Below are 7755 nucleotides of genomic sequence, written 5' to 3' on the forward strand. Positions count from 1 at the left end.
TTTGATTAAACTCACACTCTAGTCTGCTGCCGTCTGAATTATACAATTAAGATGCAATTGAGTACATTTTTCTCTGTGTGCAGGCCAGGGCCTACTATACGCCCTAGCCTAAAGGCAGAGTTGGTTTGCTGAGGTCGGGGTGATTGCCAGCCTACTACTTACAGGGTGGTGGGTCTTGTAGAACAACTGCTGTTCCCTGTTAAAGTTGTTGGCGTGTGAAGTGTAACTGACTTGTGGCATCGCTGGTCCTGGCCTTGGACTGTGTGTTTTATCCCTTTTTGTAAGTGGGTCAAAGCACTGTTTTATATCTTTGTTTTTTTTTTTTACGATCACTGTACTAATAAATTATCTTTTAAAATTTTATTGATTTTCATTTTTTGCCCATGGCTGAGATGGTTGGTCAAATTAACAGGGCACCAAATGGCTGTCTAATTTGCTGCCGACAGACAATTTCATCATGTTTTAACTGTTGGTTAATTTTGACTTCTGTTTTGTAGCGGTGTATGAACAGCAGGGGGTGGTATTCACCAAAAATTTATAAAATTATCCATGAACCAATCACTAAATAAAAGGGTTTAATCTTGTGATATCAGGAGTATTTTTACTCTTTACATATTTTGACATGTACCCTAAAATATTTGGTCTCCTAGCAGGAGTTTTTGCACATAACAATAATCTCCACGGGAAATATGTTGAGCAGAGGTATCCTTACATGCTGTGCAGAAGGCCCTGTTGTTTTCCGCTCTGTTGGTTTCACACATTGTCCGTGAGTGGTCCTCAGCAGCCCTCAGGGCATTCCTGGACAATGATTTAACTTGTGTGGCAGAAGCCACCACAAAAAACTAACAGGATGCAAAAGAAAACCACAAAATTTCTTAATACCGCTAAAGGAAATTGCTAATGAGCATAAACTGTCAAATGACTTCCTGCAATTTCACAAATTGAAAGACTGGAATACTAAGATTTTATCTGAGTTGGTCTGAGACACCCAGCATTTGTGGTTTTATATGTCAAAGAAAAAATATCTATTTTCTGTATCTGTTTATATATGAACAACTTAAACCACAAATAACTACAGCGACGCTCAAGCAAATGGAGGCCAAATCTTCTCTGCTGTCTGACACTTCGGTGAGATGGGACTTGACAATCTTATGTGTGAAAACATTTGTGATCCCATATGTGTCTGCGTTTCACTCCCACCTTTGCAACGGGCCCCTTCAACACTCTGTTGTTGGAGAGGGCCCACATGGAAGTGATTATGCTGAGCAGAGAGTGAAATTACAGAGAGAACCTACAGAACTGGAGCCTTCCAACAGCCACTCATTCACACAGATTTACTCACATATTCACAAGCTCAGACGCACAATAGTGAACACACGTACAGTGAAAGAATTAACTTCAGCTGTGAGGCTCAAAATATGCTTGTTTTGTGCTTTAAGGTTTAAAAGTATCCCTTCCTTTTCACATATTGGACTGACTGGCATCAAAAGCTGTATACTTGAGAGGGTCTAAATTGCAATCTTTTTGGTTTTTTGTATCTTAGCATTTACCCTTACAGTTCTTGGAGACTTAAGGTGGACATCGGTGTTATTTCATGTATTTCTTTTCTATCATTGATGTATTAAAGACACGTGGACCCCTGTGTGGCTGATTTTTGAGTTAAGTAGCACAGAAACATTCATGTTCAAGCTCTGCTGCCACCCTGCCTTTACATTTCCATTGCTGGCTCTTTTGGTACAAGGCCACAGCATGACTTCCACCCCACCTTCCCAGCCCTGGGCTGGAGTGAGAATCGGCCAAGGCTGTAAATTCCTCAGAAAGAGTTGTTAGGAGGGCCTCCATTAAAATAAGGGGGGGCGGCACTCGCCAGAGAGGAGCCGACTCAGTAAGTCGTCATTGAAGCCTGAGGCCCTACTGAGGCTCATGAGAGAGTAACAGATTAGATTAGAGTATTGCCACCTCATTCTCTTCAATAAATTTAGTTTATCATTAGATGCAGGTGCTCAGAGTGCTGCCATGTTTCATTAATGGGTCAATAAGAGTGATTTTGCTGCCTTGTGAATTATCTGTAGGGGGTTAATTGACCTGTCAATTAAAAGCTGTGATTACTTCAACAGCTGTTGCATTATGTGGCTTTTTAGACTCACCGTAGCCCCCTGCTGAATAGGACTAAACTGCCTCAAGTGTTATTACAAGACATGGAACAAAAAGAAGCTTAAATACCAAAAAAGAACAAGTCATATTTGTGATTGCTCTATTCTTAAACTATAAGAGGTGAGAAGACTGATCGGATAGCAGTTCCAAAATAAGATAATTAGTACAGTGGAATTGTAAGTATGGAGTTGACACTAAAAGTTCATTCCAAAGTATCTAGCAGCATCTTTACATTCATAACAAGATAGATGAGCGCTGTGTCAGACTAGAGGCTTGTCCTGTGACACTAACATAGTGAAAAGCCTGTGTTCCAGAGAGATGTTGAAAGCACACTTTTTTCAAGTGACATCATCTTTTCAGAGTAACAAAGCTATAACATCACATCACCACGGTTTGATAGTCGCAGTGATTTTTTTCCAGGGGCCCGTACTGCAGAGCTCGTTCAACTTCTAATGAATTTGAAGGATATCAATTTGAAGAATCTTTACTCTCTTTTACTTTTAAACTCACTTCTTGGTGATACCCTATGAACTGCTGCTATGGGAAGCGGTCTGTAAATGTGTATCACTTGTGGTTTTAAGGCACAGAGAACTTTCCAGCACAGAAACGTTGATATTTATCTGTGTGTGAAACAGATAAGAGCTTTTAAAATAGAAAAAGAAATAAATAACGAGGCAATAGTGCATGCTGGAGGTCTCTATAATACTGTTTGGCTGGCTGTCGCAGCATCCAAAAAAATGGCTGAGTCCATGGAAGCAAAGGAAGTGACATAAAAATACCCACTCCCAGAGCTCCTCTCCTCTCTCTAAAGACTGAGCTCTATTAAATTGAATGACTTCTTGTCTTGATTATCTCTGTCAGCATGATCTAGAGTCTTTAACCACTGCCATAGAAAGCTTGGGAAGGATGTGTGTTTTGTCTGGCACCATTTCTGTCATAACTAGAGGCTCTGAACTCTTTAGTCACCTCTTTTACTTGCATAGCTGGATGAAGAGTTTTCCTTCTGCCGCTGGACTTGGTTTTATCAACACCTTTGACACTTTCTGGGCCAGACTCAATCATTTAAAACTTGATGGGTTCAAACTGCCACTTTTATCTTATATATATTATATATTCAGTCTGGGCTTCACTTACATGATAACAGCTCTTGTCAAGGTCTCTAATAATCTGCTGCTCACATCTGACTCTGGGCTGGTTGTGTCTTAATTCTGCTTGATTTTATCCGAGCTTTTGATACTGCAGATCACAATATGTTAGTGAGCCATTTGAAAAAACTGTTGGCATCAGTGATGTAGCGCTGGATTGGTTCATTTCATATCTTTCTAGCAGGTCATTCTCCGTAAGGATCAGTGATGCCTCTTCTTTTTATGCACTATTTTCTTACAGAGTCCCCCAGGGATCTGTCTTTGATCCTCCATTTTTTAAACAACCTACATACTTCTGGTTGGATGAATGCTTCAGAAACACAGTATAGATTTTCATTGCTATGCAAACAATACACAACTCTATGTTTCAACCTGGTACTATTGATAACTTATACATTAGGTCTTGTGTAGAAGAAGTTAGAATCTGGACGTCTAAAATCTTCCTTAAGCTGAATGACTAAAAAAATGAAACAATCATAACTGCACCTTCCTCCCATAGCTCTGGTCTATGTCTCAAAAATATTTGCAAAGAGGCTTGCAATTTGAAGATAATCTTTGACTCCATTGGGTACACAGGTGTCTAATGTCATGATGTCCTGTTTCATTCAGTTTTGACAGAAATCAAAAATTGTACCATTCCTGTTGCAGTCCTATTTAAAGGTCACTCATGATCTTATTTCTTCTAGAATTGATTACTGCAATGCACTTTACTCAGGAATCAGTTACCATACCATACACAGACTGCAGTCAACTCTGAATGATGCTCCAACGGCTTTTAACACAAAAGGAGCGACCACATTACACCAGTCCTTTGCACGATTTCAGTAGTTACCTGTTAGTTTTAGATTTGATGTTCAGATTTTATTGTTGGTTTTTAAAGCTCTAAGTGGTGTGGGGCCTGTCTATATCTGTGTAAAGCTGTCTGCCTGGCGACAGGACCACAAGTTTTGTAACACAAATTTATATTTTTGGGCTTTATCGTGTGCATACATTGTGAATACATTCATAGTCTCCATAACATTTAAATTTGCAGCTTTACAAAAATAAATATGTTCAGCTGTGAAAAAAACACAACACAGTAGCAGAAAAACCCGTGCTTTAGTCTCTAACACTGTGTGTGTTATCATTTGCTACTTGTGCCATCATTCTGACAGTTTATGAGAGAGACATGGTTGTGTACACAGTGTGGTGTCTAGATGCACATTAACCATTCCTTTTACTTCAAACACACTCCTCTCAATCAAGACCATTATTATCCCAGGCCTACTGCAGGCTCCCAAAATATCAGTCATGCAGCTGTCGGCACCTCTCGGCTCGGCAGCTGGAAAGGCTCTGAGCCACTCCCCTACTTTCTACACTGATTCTGGACCCTTGTCCTTGAAGGCAGGGGACTAAATAAACTCCCCCAACATCACAGTGTCAATCTCAACAGTTTATTTTTGAATTCTTGTCAAAGCCACCTTTGCATTGTCTGTGCGCTTATGAGCATACAATAGCACACAGATACATGTCAATAAAAATCAGACAACGAGAAAGTAAAGGCGGGTACACTTTCTAGTTTTAACTGTGTTCACTATAAGGATGAAGTCAACAAAGTGTAGTGATCGCTAATAAGAAGAGCTGGACATCTTGTTAGAAATGATGTATGCCTACAGACCCCATTATCATCTCCTTTCACTGATAAGATAAGAGAAACCTTTATTAGTTCCACACGTGGGAAATTTTTGGTCACGGCAGAAGTACAGGAGCAGTAAAAAATTAAGAGAAAAAGAATAGAATAGAATAAGATAAACAGAATAACATACTATACAAAATAGAAAGAATACTATATACAGTGGGATAAGTACTATACAAATAGAGAGTATAAATAAACATAAATACTTTGTTACATAGGGAAAATCGCACATCCAGGAGACAGGGCGAGAGTTACAATTGTGTATGAGATTTTTGTGTGTGGTCCTCTGCAGAGACCATGTTGTAGAGTCTAACAGCAGTAGGGAGGAAAGACCGGCAAAATCTCTCCGTCCCACATCGTGGGTGCCACAGCCTTTCACTTTTCAATCCATGGTTGTGGGTGGTGTAATAACCATATTAATATTAAAGTAAATGGATATTTTAAATCACTTTTTTTAAATCAGCAAAGTTATTTGTACTAAGTAATGTAATTCTTCAAATATCATGGCTTGTGAGGTAACAATGAAGGGGAAAAAAGTCAGGAATTAGAAAATTATTTTAAAGACGACCAAAAGAAAGACACCTCTTCACTGTGACCCTTTATGGCTGGAAGCCCTGAATCAAAGTCAGAAGCTGAAATACACATTTAAACCATCATATTTCTGCCAATTTGTTACACTTGATTCCACTCTGAAAGCAAATGGCATGAGGAGAAAGAACATATGGCATGTCCTCTTGAGACTTCAAGGTAATATAAGACAAATAGATAGAGTATGTGCTCTGGAAAACCTCAGCTACTCTCCTATGGTTAGGATAATGTATGACTGCAACTAATCCAGCCTTCTGAGCATGGGTTCCTTCTTGATTTTGTGCCAAGATTTGATTAGAAACAGGCTTACTACATGTCTGGATCCCTTTTTCTTCCTTTCCTTTTTTTCTAACCATTTTCCTCTTTTTCTTGGTCCTTTGTCTGGTTGAAGCACTTTCATAGGCTGGATAAAAAGTTACAAGCTAAGAAAATGTTCATAGTACATTAGAGCATGCTCAAAAAATGGATCTACAGAACCTGTGAGAACACTGACTAACAACACGATCCTTTTCCGACATGCCTAGACCTTCGTCTAATAGGAGCGACACCATAATATCAACTCTAGAAACATTCTTCCTGTCTTCATGATCCTTGACTTGTCCCTTCTTGCCCCCAAGCAAGCTGGAACCAACTGCATGCAAGATTTAAGATCAGAGACCAACAACATGAGACTGCAGCTTCCGAGAAACTTGGAAACAACATTAAAGAGCAGAATTTACTCTGGATAGTTACCAACGCTTGTGTAGATAATATTAACAGTTTTATGCATAAAGTTAAAGTTTTAGGCATAAAACTCCAACTAATGCTTCACATTTTTAAACTGTTCTCTCCGTGGATAGAGATTGTGAAGTCCACCAAGTAGAATCTGTATTGAACTACCCCAGATAGGTCACTGGGCATAGAAAACATTAAAGACTTACTCACAGAGTATATTTTACAATTTATTTTTGTGGGACAAGTTACTAGGAGCAGCATCTGATTCTATTTAGTTTTGATGGTTTGCGATCAAAGGCTTTTGTTCTCAGAATATTTGCCAAATCACAATTATGTCTCTCCTCATTTGGATTCTCATTTTCTTTCTCTCTTTGTTTTTTTTCCCCCTCTGCAAGACAAAAGCAACCAAATAATTCTGAATTTTCCATCACGCTCTCCAAATCCCTCCTCCCCTAAATCCTAAAACAATCTCACTCTCTTCACCACTAGGACCCCACCCACATACCGCCTCTCTTCATTCTCACACTTCATTCGTTTCTCTGCTTCAGTGCAAAGCCAAACAAGCCAGCCATTAAGCTGAGTATAGCGCAGGAAGTGGGCCTTCGGGCCAGGCAGTACTGTTTACATGAAGCTTGTCAGGTTTCAGCGGCACTTTGAAGTGAGCAGCACAGGAGACTGTCTGTCACTAGGCAAAGGCCCAGCACTGCTCCACTGACTCACTCACATTCCCCCCATTCATCTGAGCGGAGAGAGGCAGGGAGGGTGGAGACATAGAGGGTGTAAAAGGGCAGAATAGAGGAGGCAGGTAGATTTATGGTTTTCCCCCCTTAGAGTCTCTGTTCTTACCTTTAATCACTCTTACCCATCTGTTATTACAACCCGTCTTTATTAAACCCTTGGTGAGGATATAAAAAAGACAAACATCAAATAAATATAACAACCCATTGGTCGCGATATAAGTCGAAAAGGTAACTCAAATTAGAATATTATCCAGAGAGGTGCAGACTAACTCACTCACTCACTAACAGTACATACTATATGCATACACTATATGCATGCCTCTAGCCAAGAGCTTCTGCTCTGAGGCACAGGGATCAGCTTTCTCTTACACATCCATCTACTTCATGACATCACTGCAGAGACGATTGAGTTTCAGCCACGAGCAGCTTGGGGGATTCCAACTTGCTACAATACACAGAGAGTCCAGAGAAGTAACAACAGCAAATCGGAATATTTTTCTTCCGCCTTCACCGACCGCACAAGCGGGAACATTTTCACACCTATGCAACAGCACAGGCTTGGCTTGCCAGAAGATTCCCATTAGTTTACACAACAGGCAAAAAAAAAAAAAAAAGTTTCTTGGTTTTGTTCAGCACTCGAACGCAATGTTAATGTACATGTGTGAAGATGTTCCCTGCTGCATTCCTACATGGTGGCATTAGTTGCTTAGGCACAACCCCCCCCACCCCACACCACACA

This window comes from Perissodus microlepis, chromosome 4 (genome assembly GCF_051167445.1).
Source record: "Perissodus microlepis isolate ML-2025 ecotype Zambia chromosome 4, ASM5116744v1, whole genome shotgun sequence".
NCBI classification, from domain to species: domain Eukaryota; kingdom Metazoa; phylum Chordata; class Actinopteri; order Cichliformes; family Cichlidae; genus Perissodus; species Perissodus microlepis.